Source organism: Desmodus rotundus, chromosome 1, assembly GCF_022682495.2.
Source record: "Desmodus rotundus isolate HL8 chromosome 1, HLdesRot8A.1, whole genome shotgun sequence".
NCBI classification, from domain to species: domain Eukaryota; kingdom Metazoa; phylum Chordata; class Mammalia; order Chiroptera; family Phyllostomidae; genus Desmodus; species Desmodus rotundus.
The window spans coordinates 109,484,503-109,504,954 of record NC_071387.1 but is presented as its reverse complement, the minus strand read 5'-3'; the positions used below and the strand labels follow the sequence as shown (position 1 = coordinate 109,504,954).

General features: G+C 40.7%; 1 long non-coding RNA gene across 2 annotated transcripts in view; it reads left to right on the top strand.

Annotated features, from left to right (window-relative positions):
* Positions 1-20,452, top strand: part of LOC123480869 (uncharacterized) — a 437,215-nt gene that overhangs the window by 33,823 nt on the left and 382,940 nt on the right. For both annotated transcript variants that reach the window (XR_008427455.1, XR_008427454.1), the window contains exon 2: positions 3,682-3,764. This is a non-coding gene — a long non-coding RNA (uncharacterized lncRNA). The remainder of the gene's footprint in view (positions 1-3,681; positions 3,765-20,452) is intronic.

The following is a 20,452-nucleotide window of genomic DNA, read 5'->3' as shown; positions in this document are numbered from 1 at the left end:
TTTAGCAGCTGTGTGATCTTGAGAATGTTACTTAACCCCTCTGAGCCTTCATGTTATAATCTTTAAAATGGAATTAGTAGGAGCTACCTCATAGAGTTGTTGTCAGGGTTAAATAAGAATATAGGAATCATAATACAAATCTTTCAGGGCTGTAAAGAGCCTAGCAGGACAGCGGGTTCGAAGTAGATGCTCAATAAAGGGGCGTGAGAGATGCAGCTGGTACTCTGCTCAGATCCACTTGGATTCAATTTTTGTGCGACCCCTGGCAATGGTTTGCTTTCATTACCAGCAGCTTACACCTGTCAGCTCTACTTTTGAGGACTGCTCTTGAGTTACAGGAGCCTGAAAAGGGACGTGCCTGGGAATGTGTTTTTGGTATTTGTATAATACTTGCCTAAAAAATGGTTAGGAAAGTCTTTCCTTCTTTTCTATTTTCTGGAAGAGTCTGTATAGATTACATGTCGAAGAATATGGTCTATCTTGGGGAATGTTCTACATGTACTTGAAAAAAAGCATATTCTGTTGTTGAGGAAAGTATTTTACAAATGTCAATTATGCCAGGTTTGTTGATCATGTTGATTACATCTTCTATGTCCTCACTTATTTTCTTCCTTCCTTCCTTATTTTCTTTCTACACACTTAGGATTATTGTGTCTTTTTGTAAACTGATCCCTTTATTGTTTAGTAACTGCTTCATGCCCTTCCCCTAGGGGTAAAGGATATTTTTCTTTGCCCTTTCTCCTGCTGCAGTGGGTTTCCACCTGTGCCCTGGATTTGCTGCTTTGCTTCTATCATTTTGAGGTTTTGGTTCTGCTGGGAAGACAGCTCAGGGTGGAGGTGTTTGCATGTACCCAGTAGCAGCGCTATAGGACTGTACCAGAAGGAAGGCTCTTTGCAGAATCCCACCTGCTTCTGGAGGTCTATAGTAGAGAGCATGTGAGTGTGTTCGTTTCCCTGTGTCTGTGACTCTCAGGGGTTCTATAATCTCAAGTGAGCCCACATTTGGCATTTAGTCAATTTTGTTAAAAATTTTAGCTGAATTCTTCTTACCTATTTACATGGTGCTCAGTGTTTCTTCATCTCATGCTCTGCCATCAGTGATCTTGGAGGAGCCTGTCCTTTGGGGTTCAGGCTACTTGGTTTCCCTATGATCTCAGTTTTTTGGGGGGTTTAAGAAAGTTATGATATTGAAGTTTACCTGCCTTTTCCTTTTTGTTAGGGTGTGAGTGAAGCTTCTTCCAACTTCACATCCTAGGTAGAAGTGAAACTCTATATGATTGATCATTTAATATCTTTGTTTTTCTAAAATTATTCTTGTAAATTCCCAGTGTAGAAGAGGTAACCTCAGCATTATGTGAAGAGTAAAGTTACTTTAATTAAAAATGGAAAGGATTTTAGTTTGGTGAATGCAAGAGAGGATTAACTAGTATTCTTAAAGGATGCATAATTTAAAAACAGTATGTTGCATGCTAGGTTTTAACCCACAGAAAAAAATTAGAGCTAATTTAATAAGCCACTGGAAAGCGGGTTTATTCAAAAAGTGCTGATATGCTTTTCCCTGGCATGGTGTAAGTTGTTGAACTGAAATTTTGCCATAATCCCATAGCTCTAGCAAAAGGTATTATCATACTAAAGGTACCTGTCTGTCCCTTCACATTGACAAATCATGAGGTATAACTTTTTACATAACACATCCTTTCAATAATTAAACCTCACGTTCAGTGTGTTGTCATTTATTCTAAGGGCATAAAGATCACGGGGAAAACGAATGAACACTCAGGAAAGGCATAGAAAATGTAAAGGCATAAGAGTTACAGAGAGGCACATGTTGCTTAATAAGGATAAAAAAAAAAAAGAAGCTTCTACTTTACCCAGAATTGTTAACTAGAGTTGGGAGATAAAAAACCAAGACAGTGCTTCTAGCAAAGGATTTCTACTTCTGTGACTTCATGCCCACCCAGGTCTCAGTGATGGCATCAATGCTATTAATTAGTTAATTTAATTTTTTCTTAAGAAGTGCTGGCTTCAGAAAAGCCAAGCAGGGCATACTGGAGGGAGCTTTTGGATGTCTCCAGGGGCACTAGTGCCACCACTGCCTACGTGAGTGGTGTCACTGTACGTGAGTGGTGTCACTGTGATGGTTCTGGGTCAGACAACCTGGGTTTTAATGACGGGTTTTCTTTCGAATGACCCTGAGCAAGTCACTTAACTTCTCTGATCCTCAGTTTACTCACCAGTTAAATAGGGCTAATACTCCTTATGTTTTAGTGTTATTTGATGAATGAAGTGATAAGACAGATGTTGACAGAAGCCCTGATGTGCTCAGTCAGAGTTCACTTCTCCTTTATTCCTTTCTTTAGAGCTGTGCAATGAAGGGAACATGAAGTTGGTAGTCCACCAGATCCTGTCCCTAGGATCTTGATTTTGAGAAAATACACAATTTTCCATGTGAAGTTTTAGGAACCTGGAGGCATTTTTGTTAAATGGGTTGAATTTTGCACTTTTACCCTAAGGTGATTTAGTCAGATAGGGTGTAATTTTATAAAATTTGGATAATTGTTTCTGTTTGGCAACATAGAGGTCAGAGCAGTTTTCTCCTCCACTCGTTGGCGTGGCTACATCTGTCTCCCAGTGCGGGCTGTGTAACTGGGTCAGGGGTTACCAAGGGCTTGGTCTTGTGCATTAACCATTGATTAAATTAACTGAGGTTTTCTGGGTCAGACTGACTAGGTTTGAATCGTGGGTTTGCCAATTCCTAACTTTAGTTAGGATCTGAAGAAAATCCGCTTTTCTCTCTAAGTCTCAGTTTTCTTGGTGACAAATGGAGAAGGGATGCAATACCTACTTCATATAATTGTGATGTTCAATGACATTGTATGCAATATGTACTCAAAAATGTTTATATAGAAAATTTATTGAATATGTACCATCTGCTGGCCCTGGGCTGAGCACCTTATATGGATTATATAGTTTAATGCCTGTTCATTACAACTCTATAAGGCAGGTGATATTATTATTCCCAATTCACAGGGGAGGAGGCTAATCTATGGAGAAGTAAGTCACTCAACAGGGCCAGGATGTGGTGGTGATGGGACGTGAACCCAGGCCCATGCTCTTAACCCCATTACTATATTCCCTTCCATTTTCGTTAGTTTCTGCTTTTCTCCAGGCCACTGTGGAATTCAGAAATCAGTTTTGGTATTTGGTGACATATTAGCAGAGTGCATGCCTAATATTGACTTCTGAGAACATGTTTTGGAGCTTTTTGGCTACTCTCAGAATAGGGAAAGCAGCAGAAGATATTTCAAGGGACCACCTCCTGGTATGGTCCCTCTTAACCACATGGTATATTAAGCATTTGAAAAGCCTTAGGTTTGTTAGTTCTACTCATGAATGGGGCAAGGACTCTGGTCTCTGAACAGACTGTGGGTAGACAATGGTGCCAGGCTTCCGACAGACCAGAGGAGAGATGTATTTTTCAGGGGAGCGGAATGACCAGCAGATACTCCACCTGTGGCCTTGCCTTTTTGGAGATATGTTTGAAGCTGATTCTTTAGAACAAGCTTGATACGTGGATGGTTGTGCTGTAAATGGGAAAATAATCAGAAACTTCTGAATGTGGCATATAGTGTACCGAGAGGAGATGACCTTTTGTCCTAATTTTCTTGCTATTTCCATCAGAACCTAATTAACGAAGAGCTGGAACTTTGAAATGCAATGGACAATTATTCCTTCAACCTCCAGAGGACTGTCTCTTAGAGAAGGTATTTTGGGGGAGGGAAGAGGTTCATGGAAATAATTCCAGGAGTTGTAATCTGTAAATGTATTGTTGACAGTCTTCAGATTTTTTCTAAAATGAGCAGGAGTAGAACTTAAACTCAACACGCTGGGCACTGAATGCAGTGACAGCACCTGACCCACAATTAGAAAGGTACTTTTTCCCTAGATGGAATAATTTACAGTCTTTCTTGAGACCTATTGTGACATATGTTACCTATGTTACACACCAGATTGGTGATGCAGGGGTAACATCTGATTTTCTATGTAATATTCACTTTGTTAAAAAAAAATCAAGTTGATGACTAACGCCATCTTAAACAATTGACTCTTTATATGAAGAAATGCATAGAGCCATCACAGAGAAATGGGCCACCCAGTATAAAGAACCAAATCTTTTTTTTAATATATTTATTGATTATGCTATTACAGTTGTCCCATTCCCCCCCCCCTCCCTCCCACATTCCCCCCTATAGTTCATGTCCAGGGGTCATACTTCTAAGTTCTTTGGCTTCTACATTTCCTACACTATTTTTACCCTCCCCCTGTCACATGGAGGGTTGCCAATAGGGGATTGGGAGGGGGAGAGGGGGGGAAAGGTACAGAGAATAAGTAGCATAGATGATAGGTGGAAGAACCAAATCTTTATTGCTTGTCCTCAGTATATACTCCTGACTCTTACAGACTGTTGGTGCTCAATGAGCAGAAATAATGAAATCTTCTTGCAGTCCTCACAAATTCGTAGCTATAAACACATTGATCTTTGTTTATTGCACATCTGTTTTAGACTAGCAAACTTGATGCATTCTCTAGAATATTTACATTTCTGAAAAACAGATATTCTTTACTCCACTTTGTAAATTAGGAAAAGGAGTTTCAGAAGGGTTAAGCAAATTGCTTAATATTATGCAGCTAGTGTGCTGTGAATCTAGGATTTGGACTCAGTCTGAATTATTTCAAAGCTTCTGACTACCCTGTTCCTCTATAGCCACTAGAGGGTATCATGAAGGAAAAGATTCAGCTCCTTTCTTTCAATATCTCACATATAGTTAAGGATTTAAGACACAAGCATCATAATGAAAGGCTAAATTCACTGAGAACCTCCTATATGTCAGGCACTCTTGCTAAACTCTTTACATAGACTTTCTCATTTAATTCTCCCAACCCCTGAAGTACACAGTGCTATATACCAAGTTGACAGGTGATGCTAAGTAGCTTCCTTCCTTCATATGTTGAATCTGAGCTTCAAGTCCAAACAGTCTGACTCCAGAGTCTGTCCTTTTAACTACCATCGCTTCCCAAGACAACTGATCTGGGACACAAATTGTACACAAGGCATTTTAGTTGAAGCCAGGTTAAGTAAGGGGTCAGGCCACATGAATAGAATCAATGGTAGCTGCAGTTAGGGAGTTCAGGGTCAAGGCACTGAGAGGTGGTAAGTTGCCCAGGCAGCAGAACTTTTAGAACCACAGACAACTATCCAGAGAGTCATTTTTTTCTGGTCTAAGTCAGGTAAAGCTGTTAGCCTCACACAAGGTTAATGACAACAATCCACTCTCTTTATTAATTGACCTTCTTTTTTCCTGCTTGACTTAGCTCCTCAGAATTCATGAAATTATTTTCAATACCCCCAAGAGCTTTTGGGTCTGTAGTTAATGTGAGCAATTATTTGGAGCTTCTGTAGCTATATAGAACATCCAGCAGGGTGGTTGGGGAAGAGTGGGGGTTGGAGCATGACAGGGGAGGAAGGGAGAATTCTCAGCTGTATGAATCAGTTAGTCTGTCCTCTAACAAGCCATTTGCCTCTAATTCAGGATGAGGTTAAAACTAAGGTCAATACCCTGACAATAAATGTGAATACTTAAAACAATTCAGTTGTAGAATATAGGCAATGTCAAAGGAAGCTCATGATTCATGGCCAAATGGAGGGTACAGTCAAATGCCACTGGAGAGTGAAATCATCATTAAGCTGCAATGGTCGCAGAATACAATTGAAGGATGTGTTTGAATAAGTGGATATAAGGAGGGGTATTTCAGAAAAAAGTAAAGAGCACAACAAAATTCCAGAGATAAGGAGCTATAAAATGTCTACTGGAGGATAAACAAACTGATTTATTTTTTTGGAGACTATGATAGTCTCATATTTGTAGGTGATCATTTTGACTTTTATTTTATGTATTTATGCAAAATATCATCAGGATGTAGAAACATCAAATGTGCTTTCAAACCATTGGGTGCTGATGTAGATGCACAGGGCTCATGCACCTCTTTAGCCAGACAGCTCTATTAACATTGGATTTCTGCTACAATTATAAAGCATCATTGGACACAAGCTGTGTAGTAACATTTCTTCCCAAGCAACTAGGGTGCCCAGGGAGGCTGGATTGTCATTTGCAGGAAATAAATAACAATGATCCCCCGAGATGTAATGTGCAGAAAAAATACAATCCTATTATGAGATTGTCATTGTGCACAGATTTCTTCTTGTTCCTGGCTCAGACAGAGGAGGGAGACAAGGTACCATGCTAACAGCAGGACTGAGATATCACCCAGAGTATGGAAAGATCAGCGGATCCCTGCTATTTCTGAAAAAAACCTTTGAGGTTGAATCAAATTAAATGCTTTAGGAAAAAAATATTTTGATGTTCAAAAAAGGGGATATGGCTTAACAGCTAACGGTCCACTTCTAATGGACCTGGGAAGCCTTGGTGATGACATTTAATTTCCGCATTCTTCGAAGAGACCACGAACTCCATTGTGCAGGGAAGGGGGTTCCCAAGTGGAATTCTGGAGTTCTGACCAATTTTTAGAGATTCACTGGCTGGTAAGGGACATAGCCCTTACTTTTAATGAGAAAAAGAAGATTCTGTTACTTTGGCTTTGTGGGCTATGTGGTGGGAGATAGAGGGTTATGTCCATTCAACTCATGCCATGGGGAAATATGTGTGAATGTCCCTATGTCCATAAATATGCGAACTTTGGTACATAGCATGGTGAGTATTAAGACAGTCACCAAGCAGTATTTCATGCCCGATTTTTTCTATGCAGTAAAGCACCAGCATAATATATAAGAAGGAATAGGTGCTTTGGCCGTAGAGACATTTGGGTTCAAGTCCCAACTCAACCATTTTCTAACAGTGTGACCTTGGGCAAGTTACTTAACCCCTCTGAGTCTCATTTTTCTCATTTGTGTGGTGAGGATACTAGTCCTCTGACAAGCACTTAGGTTGACATAGGTTACATGCTCAAAAAATGTCCATCACACATTTCCACATTATCACCAAAAGCAGTTATTTTATTGCTTCCTTGATGAGGTGGCCACTTCTTGTTTTTTTCTTCCAGTATCTTTTTCCTCTTCTTCTAATACCACTTTGATTTTCCTTTGAACAAACCACCTATTCTCCCTTCTCCGTCCATGTGGTTTGGGTAGAGAGCTCTCCTTACTACAGAGGTAGACATGCCTTCATCAATCATGGTATCTCCTTTTCCTTCCCACAGTGATTGGTTCAGAGGTGGACATGTGACCCAACATGGGCCAATAAGAACTCAATCCCAGTATATTTCTAAAAGCAGACACTCCATTCCTCTGGTGGTTGTTAAGAATGTATTAGATGGTTCCTCAAAAAGTTAAACATAGAATGATAACATGACCCATCAATTCCACTCCTGGATACCAAAAAGAATTTAAAAAAAGCATTAAAAAAAAACTTATACAGAGGGACATAGGTGGGGGAGTGGTAAAGGGTAAAGGGGATCAAATATATGATGGAGGATGATTTGACTTTGGATGGTGGGCACAAAATGCAATATGAAAGAGCATGTATCATAGAAATATGTACTTGAAACACATAATCTTATGAACCAATGCCACCTCAATAATGTCAGTAAGAAGAAACAACTAAAACAGGAAAAAAGTACTACAAAAACAACTTACACATGATTGTTCATAGCAGCATTTTCGCAATTGTCAAAAGAATAAAACAACTCAAACGTCCATCGACTGATGGCTGGATAAAAGAAAATGTGGTCTGTTTATACAATCCAATATTATTCAACCATAAAGGAGCAATGAAGTGCTCATACATAGTGAAGTACTACACCATGGATGAAGCTTGAAAACGATGTTTAATGACAACTTTGGAGGCACCTGCCTCCTAGTGAAAAAAGAGTCTGATAATACTCTTAACATAAATGGAAGGAAAATATTTCCAGGGCCAGACAGCTCTACTGCCCCCACAAAAAAAAAGGCAGGATGCTCTTAGAACCCACTCTCCACTGTTCTCTGCTCATGAGCTCTCTGGAGAAGACACAGCTCTAATGCTGCTTTCCCCAGTAACACTTCAAAATTGAACTTAGTCATTCCCCATTTGTAAATGTCTCTTTTCCCCCTAGGATGCAGGGCTTCTGGGGGTAGCAGCCATGTTTTCTTCTTACTGACATCCTTCCCCGCAGTACCTACTACTGTGCTGGCACATAGAGTTGACTCAATGAACACTTAATTTGAAGTGAGAGCTGGTCATAATTGTGCCTGAGAGTTACACATCACTGTATTTTACATTAGGTTTTGTTTAACACTTAGCATGATTCCTTACAGTGTGCACTTTAATTAGAGTATAGCTATAAGTTTATCTACATACACCTACATCTACATCTATATTTACATCTCTGTCTGAATGATATTACCTGAGGGAAACTGAACTTCTTCCCTTCCTATAAACTCACTATTCATAAACTTGGGCCTCGAATTCAACAATCACTGAGAATACTATCTTGCATATCCCAGAGGTCATTAAACTATTGTAATACCTACTGCAGTGAAAAGCTCTATCCTCATCTTCAACTCTAATAATAATAATAATAATAATAATAATAATAATATAATGATGATGATGATGATGATGATGATGATGACAGGATCGGCTGTCATCTATTGAGAATTTGCTTTGATCGGGATCTCGAAGTTCCTCAGTACATAATTTTGCTCAATCCACACAGCAGTCCTTTGAACCAGATTCTGCGATTACACTCATTGGTGTTTGTCAGATCCAGCAAGGCCGGGGCTAGGATAATTCCAGTGAGGCTGAATTAGGCAAGTGTGGGGTTGGATCCTGTCTTTATTTAAAATTTTGATATTATCTTTTTCATTTATTTTTTCTGCATCAATCTAGACTTTTAAAAGTATTGCATTAAAGTAGGATCACCTCATTGTCCCATTTGACATCTTTGTCCTGTGACACCTGTACAGCTAATTCCCTACATTAAAATCCTGCTGTTTGAAATATGCAGGCGCTTTCTTTTCCCTGGTTAGCCACCAATAGGTAGAAAAACTCACACTGACTTTGACTAACGTATCTCTTTGGAGTAGGCATTTGTATTACATTCATTTTACTATGAGGAAAGATGCTTAGAAGCCCTCAATAAACCTGCCAGTGTTGTTGAGCGAGGATGGGGCAGAAATGGATCTTGAACCCAGCTCTCTGGGACTACAGAATCCTCATTCTTAACCATTAAGCTCTATGGTTTGATTGCATATATTTTCAAAGGACTCAACTAAGAACAGAAATCCCTTTTGATTATGGAGAAGTCTCTTAAAAGTGTCTCTATCTGGACTCTTTCAGACTTGAAATTTATTTGCAGAGAATACAACCATGTGAGGATGGGTGATTCTGGGAGGAAACTGGGCAGGTTCATATTCTTCTCTGAGCTGATTTATCTTAGTAAATCCCCAGAAAATATGACTTGTCTCATTTTTCTTCAATCCTTTTGTCTGAATTTGAGCTGCAAATGCTTTTTTCCCTTTCTTTGTAAATTCTCTTGATTTTGGTTATATAACACGGCCAAGCAATTGCCTTTGCTGAACAAAAGTCTCAAATGAATAGATATCAATGGTAATACCAGTAATTAACAGTTTTTCTCTCAGTGCCTGTCTGAAACTGCTTTTATTGATTTATTTTGACTCTGTTCCATATAGGACAATTTTGCAGCTTGCACAAACATATGCTTATCTCCTTTTGGTTCCTACCATTCTGGGCTGTTTTTAAACACTAACTCCTCAGGAAAGCTCCAACAGGGGAGCAGACGAAAGGACTGAGGCACATCAAAATAACTGTAACCTTGAAGGGTTACCAGTGAAAGTGAAGGATAGGGAACCTCTTAGCTTTGGGGTTGGGTTTCCTGTGTTTCCTTTCGGATTTAATTTACCTGAAACTTGGAATTAAATGGAGCCGTGTGTGAGGAAAGGAAAGGGTGGGGGGGGGTGTCCTCCAGGAGTCAAAGGGGAGAAAACACAGGAGTCAAAGAGGAGAAAAGTAGGAGAGGGAGAACCAGTCACCAGGATTCCCTGACTCAGGTAGCTGTGCTCCCTATGATTAATCCCAATTTTGCTATTTCCTTTTCCTCAATCGAGGGAAAAAAGCACAGTATTAAAAGGGCAATGTATTTGGATGGCCAGGAATGTCAAAGTTACTACTTTTGCCCCAGACTGAGCCCTTTTATTAAGTTTGATGTAGAAAACTTGGATGGCACAGAAGCAAAGGAGGAAGAGAAAGAGGGAGGAGGAAACTAATTTTAAATACTTCTAAAAATTTTGTGGTCCTAAATGCAGATACATTCTTCTCTCCCTCCCTCTCTTTCCCTCCTCCTCCTCACACACACATGCTTACACATGTATGCACACATAATATGTTTGAGATCCCACTGAACATGTTTTCAGAACAAAATAGTACTGAACATTCTATTCCTGTGACTCATTTCTCAAATTAGCGATGTATCATGAATCCATTTTCATACCAATAATTATACCTATATGCCATCATTCTTCATGTCTGTATAGTATTCCAGCAGATGGATGGATGTATATAATGTATTTAACCAATTACCTAGTGTTGAATATTTAATTTCTTTTTTTTCTTGGTCCATTTTATAGTCCCTGACTCCTTTCCTTCCTCTTTTCCCCCTTGCCTTTACCTTTTCTATATAACCATTCTTAAATACCCTTGATCTTCTTGCATCAATGTGAAGCATATACTTAGAACAAATTCTTAGATGCAAATTGTTGGGTCAAAGAATACACCCATTTCTTAAGCCTCTGACTCATTTGCTACTCTGTATTCTGAGGAGATTATACCAATGCATACAGAGAATATGGCAATTTTAACCCCAGAATTACACCATCCAGTAAGGCTTCTCTGAGGGCATAGGGTTTGCACTGAGAAATCTAGTATGCGTATCTGTTAGTAAGGCAAGGGCAAGGGATGATGATAATGGTGGTGGTGGTGATGGTGATGGAACACATTCCTGGAGAGAACATTTGGAGGGAGTAAGGGACCTACAAAAAGGCAGATTGAGCCCAATGACTGAAGGTGTGTATGTATTATTCAGGGTTCTCCAGAGAAACAGAACCAATAGCATATCAATATCTATATCATCATCTTTCTATATATAGTAATATAGCTGTACCTATGTTTTTTATCTATCTATCTATCTATCTATCTATCTATCTATCTATCTATCTATCTATCATCTATCTATCCATCGATGTATTATACAGAATTGGCTTATGTGATAATGGAAGCTGGCAAGTCCCAAGGCCAATGGTTCAGTTTAAGTACAAACGTAGGAAAAGAAACCTTATCCCTAGCTCGAGGCAGTCAGACAGGAGGAGTTTGCTCTTACTCATGGGAGGGTCAGCCTTTTCATTCTATTCAGGCCTTCAACTGATTGATGAGGCCTACCCACATTAGGGAGGGCAATCTGGTTTACTCATTCTACTCATTTAAATATTAATGTCATCCAAAGACCCCCCTCACAGGCACACCCAGAATAATTTTTGACCAAATGTCTGGGCATCCTGTGGCCTAGTTAAGATGACACATAAAATTAGCCATCACAGGGGGAACACAACAGATTTAAGAAGTGGTCAGTGGGGCCCTGGCCGGGTAGCTCAGTTGTTTGGAGTGTTGTCCCATACACCAAAACACTGTGGGTTCGATCTCTGGTCAGAGAGCATATGGGAGGCAACTGATCGGTGTTTCTCTTATATCGATGTTTTTCTCCCCCCGCTGCTTCCTTTCTAGAATCAATAAGCATATCCTCATGTGAGGATTTTTCAAAAAAGTGGTCAGCGGAGGAGGGAATTTTGGGTGGAAAGAGAACAAGACTATACAAGGCCTTGCAGACCTCATAAGGGTTTTAGTTTTGATCTTCAGAGCTATTGGAAGTCACTTGGTAGTTTTATAAGGCTGGAGGTGTGGTGATATAAATACATTCATGATAACCCTGTGAAGTGTGAGGAAAAAGCATTATTCTTTCACATATGATACTTGAAAAGATTGAGCTAGAATGTTTAAGTAGTTCACTAGGCCCTCCCTCCTCCCACAGTACATACTAAACTATGACTTATAGGTCAATCTATGCAGAGAACTTTGACAAAGGATCCCCACATACACTGATGGCAGCTGTTGTAGATGCTCTCAGTGCTTTACCCACCTCCCTTTGCTTCACCTTGGATGTGCCAAAGACTTGACATCTCCAGAAGTCACCTGACGGCAGATGGAGAGCTAGTGGATAAATACTGCAGCCTTGCCGCCCTTGGTTGTGGAATTATTCCAAAGCATCTACTCCATGGTGCTCTCCCAGGGCTCCCACTGACAGAACTCCAGTTACCTGGAGCAGTGATCTTTTGGGTACCACAGTTCACAGTGGCTCTGTTTGCATTCCTGTCTCACTTTCCCACTACCCTAGTCGGCTTTCCCAAGACCACTTCCCAAATAAATAACTTAAGTCCTTGTCTGAGGACCTGCTTCTAGGGGAAACTATCCTAAGGCAGGGACACTCTTTCTATTGGATTTCTACTTCTGTGCGGTTTTACCCTGAGCGCTTGGTGCTTGGCAGGCACTGAGGCTCTGCAGCTGAAAGTTTTAGTGATGAGCATGGGGCCAAGACTCTCAACATTTGTTCCTCTCTCCCACTCATGACCACCAATCTGGTGTCAGGGGACAAGTTCTGTGTGTAAATCTTCCCTGCAATGCATTTCTGCTTAAGGCAGAATTTGACAGTGGGTACTCTCTAGCTTGCCAGCAACAGTGGTGACACCATGCATGGGGCTGAAGGATTAATCACCAGCCCCTGTCAATTTCAGGATAACACGCCTGCCATCTTCTTACCACTGACACCTCTGCTACCCAAAGGATCCCCGAGGCTGCATCAATAATTCATCTGAGAACCAACAGCACCAGGAGTCTGGTTTGCTTTCCAACAGTCAACCAGATTCTGGCTTTTTTTCCTACCTTCTGGGTCAAGGCTGGAGCTCTGTTTTCCTGATCTGCAGGCGGCATCTGGTGAAGAATTATCTTCAGGCTGGACACTTGCTGTCATTTCCCAAGGACACCAGTACTAGGGATATGAATTAAATGCTTATAATTAGAAGATGCCTTTCTGCCCGGGTTCTAGGGAAAATTCCCTCCTCACTCGATCTGATATTCCCATGGAGATGAGGGGGGAAATTTATATCTGGCAGCAGGCAGTGGTATCAGAAATAATGGCTGGAGGCACCAGAAAAATGTAATCAATATTTACCTGCTGAGAGGTCCCATGATGGGAAGGAAATTGACTCTTCCTCACTGCATACAACCATTTTTGTGTCCTGCTTTTTGTGTGTATTTGGCAGAGGGGAAACTGCATAATCTTGGTTCTTCAGGAGAAAAGAACCCCATGAAACCATTACATCATCAGTCCATATAAGATAATCCATTACTGAGGGGTGGAGAACTTAAAATAACCAAGGAGTTCTCCTGGTTTCTGTTTATTGGTACCCAAACTTGCAGCCTGGGACATACTTTAAAAAAAATGCTTTCTCCCCTCTGCCCTTTGCCCAGAACAGATAATAATTGATGACATTTGTTTCATTATTTGTGTCACTTTACTGGAGCAGTGTCCTGGAGAAAACAAAAAACTTACTTGGGTTGATAATGTTTCTCTGGACTGTTTTTATTGTTGATTTGGAGGTGTGAGTATAGAGATAGCTCTAAAACTCCAATGCATATTATTGGATGGTTCTTCTTCCCCAGCAGAAATGTACAGGTCTGGGTTTCTGATTGCAAACAAAACAACAGAATGCATTCTAGTGAAATGGAGCAAAAAAAGGATATATTGTTTGGAAAACAAGCAGGAAGCACTAGAATCTGGGAGCAGGGATTTTGGTCTCCTGTGTTCATAGCTAAATCCACAGTTTGTAGGACAGTGCCTGGCACATGGTAGGTACTTAATAAATGTAAGTTGAATGAGTGAATTAATGAAATGGGAGGGATGGTTTAGATGCTGGGCTTCTCCAAAGAATAAACATCCATCACAGAAATATGTTTCTTTCTCAATAAAAGGAATAATCACTCTCAGAAGCTAGCTCTTTGTTTTTTGTTTTGTTTTTTAAAGATTCTATTTATTTAATTTTAGAGAGGGAAAGGGATGGACAAAGAGAGGGAGAGAAACATTGATGTGAGAGACAAATATCGATCGATTACCTCTTGAACACCCCATGGGTACTGAACCCACAAACCAGGCATGTGCCCTGACTGGGAATTGAACCAGTCACCTTTTGCATGTGGAACAATGTCCAACCAACTGGGCCACACTTGTCAGGGCTAGCTCTTTGTTTTTTAGCAAGATGAGACAGTGGAAAACTCATACATTGCATAGAAAAATGCTGTGCTGTGACATTGTTCCCTTCAGATTGTCTTGTATGCAAAGCTGACATTTTTAGCCAGGTCCACTGTCCTCTCTTTGTCTCTAATGTGAGTCATAGAGGCATCAACAAGGATGATTTATAGACAAGCTCATCTCTTCCTACTTTGGGTGGAGAATAAAGGAAGAGCCTAGTTTTTCTGCTAAAGTCTTGGAGAAATGGTATCGCTTGGCATGAGACATTCAAGTTGGCAGCTTTGTGGGAGAGGAAATTCAGATTTAGTTAAGTTGCCCTAGTCTGACCGCGTGCTTAAGGACTTACATTTATTAAGCACCTATTATGTGCCTGGCACTCCACATGTTCATTCTGATCCTTTAATCCCCTATTCCATTATCCTGACCTTGCAGCTGGGGAACAGGGCACACTTGAGGTTTATGTGAGCTATGCCAAGTTGCTTGAGGACTTTTGTCCTTGCAGAGTCATGGAGAGGGGCCCAGCTGCAACCCCAAGCCAGGCTAAAATCTCCTGTGGACAAAAGCGGAAAGTGCCAACCTGAGAGATCCCCAATCTATGTGTGCCCATTTACCCTAAGGACAGAGATTTGGCTCAGTGGGCTACCTGCATTCGATGGCATGGAGCATAAAAGGATAAGATGTATAGAAGAGAGCAGGTTGAGAGAAACAAGGGCTAAAAAATCCTAGAAATGTCTAAGACTCCATTATAAAAGTAATTTTTTACTGCATTCACATATGGGCTTTGGAATAAGACTATTCAGGTCTGTATTTTGTTTCTGCTTCTTATCCACTGCCACAAAGGAAGCACCTCAATGTTGGTTATTATTGTCCTTAACACATGGGACTTTGGGAAATGCAACATTTTCTCTTGTTATGACATGGTGCTAATGGAACCACAGATGACTTCCTCTGCAGTGGTGTAGTCACTGTAATCAAATAAACACACATTCAAAATGTGCCTTTATTCTGGGACCAAGGAATTAATTAGGTGTGAGTTAGAGAAGGATTAAGACACAAGATGACAGATAAGATACAAGATGTCCAGTTAAGTTTGAATTTTAGATAGACAGTGAATTATTTTCTTAATGTAAGGATGTCTCATGCAATATTTAGGACATACCTATGCTAAGAAATTATTCAGTGTTTATCTGAAATTCAAATTTAACTGGGCGTCCTTTAGTTTTATTTGCTGGATCCCTAGGAAGGACATGAGCATTTCTTGGTGTCTGGCTATCCCTGGCTTTATATTACCTGCTTCTCTCCCCATCCTGCTTAAATGTGAAATCAGAAGTCCTAAAGGGGTTGACAAAATGACAGGAATTTTAATGGCTGAAAGCATTAATTCATCCTTGACAGGAGACATATCTAATCTGCTTAGGCTCAGTGAGCTGAAACGGCAACACATTCCTATTTCCCGCTCCTACTTCTTTCCCCACCAAGAACCAGGATGGACCGGGAAGCAAGTATTTCCTTTTTGTGTGTGTTTAAGGGAAATTTTCCTCTTTTGTAGAGGGTGGAGATTTGAGACCTAAAAGTAGATGTCAGGTGTGAATTTCTCCCTCCTTGTGTTGTACATCAGTGCTAATTTCTTCCATAGTCATGAGCGAGCGTACAGGTGCAGCTGGCCAAGTTGACAAGAGACATTCCCAAATCTGAGTAATTATGACACGCTTCACATTTCCACACTGTAATTTGAGATATTCTTGATTTTCATTTCTGCTAATCATCAGCTAGCAGTGGCACCAAACATGTTAATGTTTAAGACCTCCACCCCTCCCTCCCAGACTCTCTCAAGCATTTAGGGTGCCTAGATGGGCACTGGACCATCCATAGTCCGATATATGTTAAAAGAGCCCTGCAGGAGTCCTTACACTCAACTGAAAATTCCTTTTGTAATGAAAATTACCCATCTTCTCCATTTTATTGATTTGTAAATTTTGAGGCTTTTGTACTTAGACTTTTTAAAAAGCGGATGTTCTTGAACTCCAATAGTGTCTTGACCTCAGTTCCCCTTCCTTTTCTTCCTGTCCTATCATTATCACCCTCCTCCTCCTCCTCATTTTTGTGCTAAACATACAATTAAACATCACAGCTCAGAGCAGCAGTGTTTCAACCTTGGCAACATTTGAGAATTTCAAAGTTAATTTAAAAAGTATTTGGATGCCTAGGGCACATTCCCAAAGAATCCAATTTAAATGGTACTGTTATCAATTTTGTTTATACGTTCCTCAAGTAATTCTAATTTCAGCAAGCCTAAAGTTAAAAAAAAAACAAACAACCCAGAGAATTTGAACTGAGGAGGTCTGGACTGTCATCCCACTCACAACGTGTCCTGTGGCAAGTTACCACTTTTACGAGACTCAGTTTCCTCAACCATGAAGCGGATATAATAATATCCACCATGCAGGAGGTGACTGTAAGAATTAAATGAGTTAATACACGTCAAGTGTTGGCATACAGCAATCCCTTACTAATATAGGTTTTTATCTATGCCAAGGGGTCAGCAAACTGTGGCCCACAGACCAGATCTGGCCCATTGTCTGTAATTGTCAATAACGTGTGTAGCCGTGTTACAGAACAGACCCGGGAGGCGGGAGGGTGGATGATATACTATTACATAAAGGACCCCCCTTTTCTCTCTGGGGGACCTCCCCACTAGGTTCCCCTTGCCCGCCGCCAGAGGAAAGACGTCTCTCAATGCCAGAGACTGGTGGAAAGGAAAGGAATTATTTATTTAAAAGTTATACAGACTTAAGAGTAATGACTTAATGTCTTCATTAAAATACTAAAGTCCTTTAGAATACCCACAGACGGACACAGTCCTTCCTTCTCCCTCTGCCCAGTCTGGGGTACCGTATCTCAGGAAAAGAAGTAGAAGTCCCTGATTCAGTCTTCCAGCACCATTAGCTGTGTTCACCACGGGGTCCCCACTCCACCAAAGCCCCCTGGTCCTCTCTCCCTTCTCCACCAAAGCTGCATGGTCCTCTCTAGTATGGCTGCTGTGCCCGGGTTTAAATCCCAGTGCCAGTCTTCCCCTGCAGCCCCATTTCAGACTCCTCCTACAATCAGTTACACCTGCCAGCATTCCTGTATTCTTCCAGCTTTACTGGGCTGCCATAGTAAGTCTGGGCAGATGTGGCCCCAAGGCATGGAGCCAATCTTTTCCAAGCTCTCACGCATCCTGGGTTGAAGTCACTCCCATCTCCCTGGCTCAAAGCATTGCCACAGCTTTTTAACATATCTATGAAACCAGTTAAAGGTTATAGATATGTTAAATGACCATGCCAGAGGTTAGCTGCATAGCTGTTGCTATACAAAACAGCTCTGAATGGCCCTGCTCCATGTGTCCCTTCCCCCAACTCAGGCTTGTAGGGGTGAGGACATCCTATATATATTTTTCTACTATTTCCTGGACACCTTGAGTTCTGGATCCCATTACAAATCCCTATTTGGGGCCCCCCTCTTGCCTGCGCCCTGTTACAGCTACAGTTGCGTAGTGGCAATAGAGATCATGTGGTCCACAGATTCAATATATGTACTCTGAACGTTTATAGAAAAAGCTTGCTGTAAATTTAATAGCATAATACAAGCCTTATTTGTGCCTCACGGAGCTCACAGTCTAGTTGGGGGAGATATCTTAAACATCTCCCAAATATCCCTGTGGAGACACAGTGTGGTATCATGGAAAGAGTCTTAAATTGGTTTCTTTCCTGAAATCTTTCCCAAACCATACATTTAACCTTAACTAACTTGCTTTTCCCTCTTAGCCTTAGTTTCCCTATTTTTAAGGTGGAAGAGTGGGGGAGGTGATCTCTAAGGACTCTTTCAGCTCTAGAATTTTCTTGTTCCACCCGTAGCATTCTGTGGCACTCTCAGAGTACATATCTATCTGTTTTGTGGGAATTGAGCCAGGAGACCTTCTAAATGGGGGATGGAGAAATACCAGGCTTTCTGTCCTCCACACCACAGCTGTTTTACAGCAAATCAATGCAGTTCTGCTTCACAGCCACTCCTATTTCTCCAGAGGTTCAGAGAAAGATTTATAAAACCCCTGTGAGAGGATGAATAATGGCCCCCAAATATACACAGGTCCTAGTGCCTGGAACCTGTGCATGTTACCTTACATGCCAAGAGTTCGCAGATGTGATTAAGAATCAGGAAATGAGGAGATTATCCTGGATTACCCGGATGTGTCCCAAATACAATCACAAGTGCCTTTATAAGAGGGAGGCAGCAGACAAAAGGAGACTTGACTACACAGAAGGCAGTATGACAACCTCAGCTGAGAGAGATTTCAAGATGCTAAGTTGCTGGCTTTGAAGATGAAAGACAGGGTCCCAGAGCCAAAGCATGCAAGGAAGGCAGCTCTGGGAGCTGGAAAATTTAACTAACTAGATTTTCCACTCTGTAGAGCCTTGCCAGATTGTTCTTCAGACATCACATTAAAACATCTTCCCTGTCGGATCACTCAGTCATTGCAGGTGAAGACCTTTCTGCTTCATTCATAAAAGTTTGTGGAAATAAAACAATAAAAATGGCATGAATTTAAATACCTATATTTTAGCCCTTTAAACAAAGGTGGCATTGACAAAGATTGGAATATTTTCTTGGCTCACAATGATTTCCTTTCATGGCTGTGTTCCAACCTTGAGTTCTTCTGGAACTGGACTCAACCACTGATCCTAAGGATCAGCGATATCCTAAGCTGGACCTAGTGATTGGCCTGAGGGACAAGCACATGACAAGAGCTGGCCATTTAGAGTCCTTATTTGGGCTTTCTCAAACTGGAGCTGGGGGAGAGAAGACTCTCAGAAATTATCTCAGAGCTACAAGTGTCCCACTGTGTGCAGTGGGCTATGCAGGGACACCCAGACACAAAAGGAGAGTGGAGAAACAGAACGTATCACATTGGTTTTAGAGTCTCTGGTTCTACTTTCACTGATTTTATCTGTTCTTTGATATAAAGTCTATGGTTCTGTGATCCAATATCCTCTCCCTTGTTCCCCCCACCCCCAGCTTTAATAAGATATAATCAACATATAAAAGCCTGCACATATTTAAGGTGTACAATTTGATGAAGTATATATCTCAAGACATCACCACAATCAAGATAATGAACATACCCATCACATCCCAAAGTTTGTTCAAGCCTTTTTGTAATCCTTCCCTTTACCCCCAACCCCAGGCAACCGCTTATTTGCTCTCTATCACTATAGATTAGTTTTTATTTTCTAGAAATTTATTTAAGTAGAATAATACAGTCTGTACTTTTTGGGGGGTGGTTATCTGGCTTCTTTCACTCAGCATAGTTATTTTCAGATTCTTTGACATTGCTCCCTGTATCAATAGTTCTTTGTTTATTGCATGCTAAGTGTTTTATTGTTTATCCATTGACCTGAACTTTTTTCCCCCCAGTGATCATGCTACAACTATTTGGGTGCAAATTTTTGTATGGTCATGTGGTTTCATTTTCCATGGATAAATACTTAGAAGTGGAAAGAGTGGGTTGCATGGCAAGTATATGCTTAACTTTCTAAAAAACTGCTAAACCACTTTCCTGCTTTCTGTTGTGATGCACTACTTAACAAGGATTCTCGTTGCTCCACATCCTCACCAACATTTGGTATGGTCAGTCTTCCCCCTGCTCCTGCTCCGTTTTTGGCCTAAGTTAGTTGCAGTTAACTTTCTGTCACTTGCAACCAAAGAATTATCAATGTGGAGGTAGGTATACTGCTTCAGAGAACTTTATTTGTAGGATTTACAAATTTTGATATTAAAAAAATATTTCCTAAGAACAAGCAACACCCACTAGAGTTCATGTAAAAGCTTAAAACATGCCGAGTATGACTTAATTTTAGCAGCTCAAGACTGGGAAAGACTGAATGATATTGATCCCTTAGACTGGAGGAAACTCCAACCAAAAGGTAGTATTACTCATGGTCCTGATCATATGATTTATTATTTCAGCCAGCAAATGGAACTC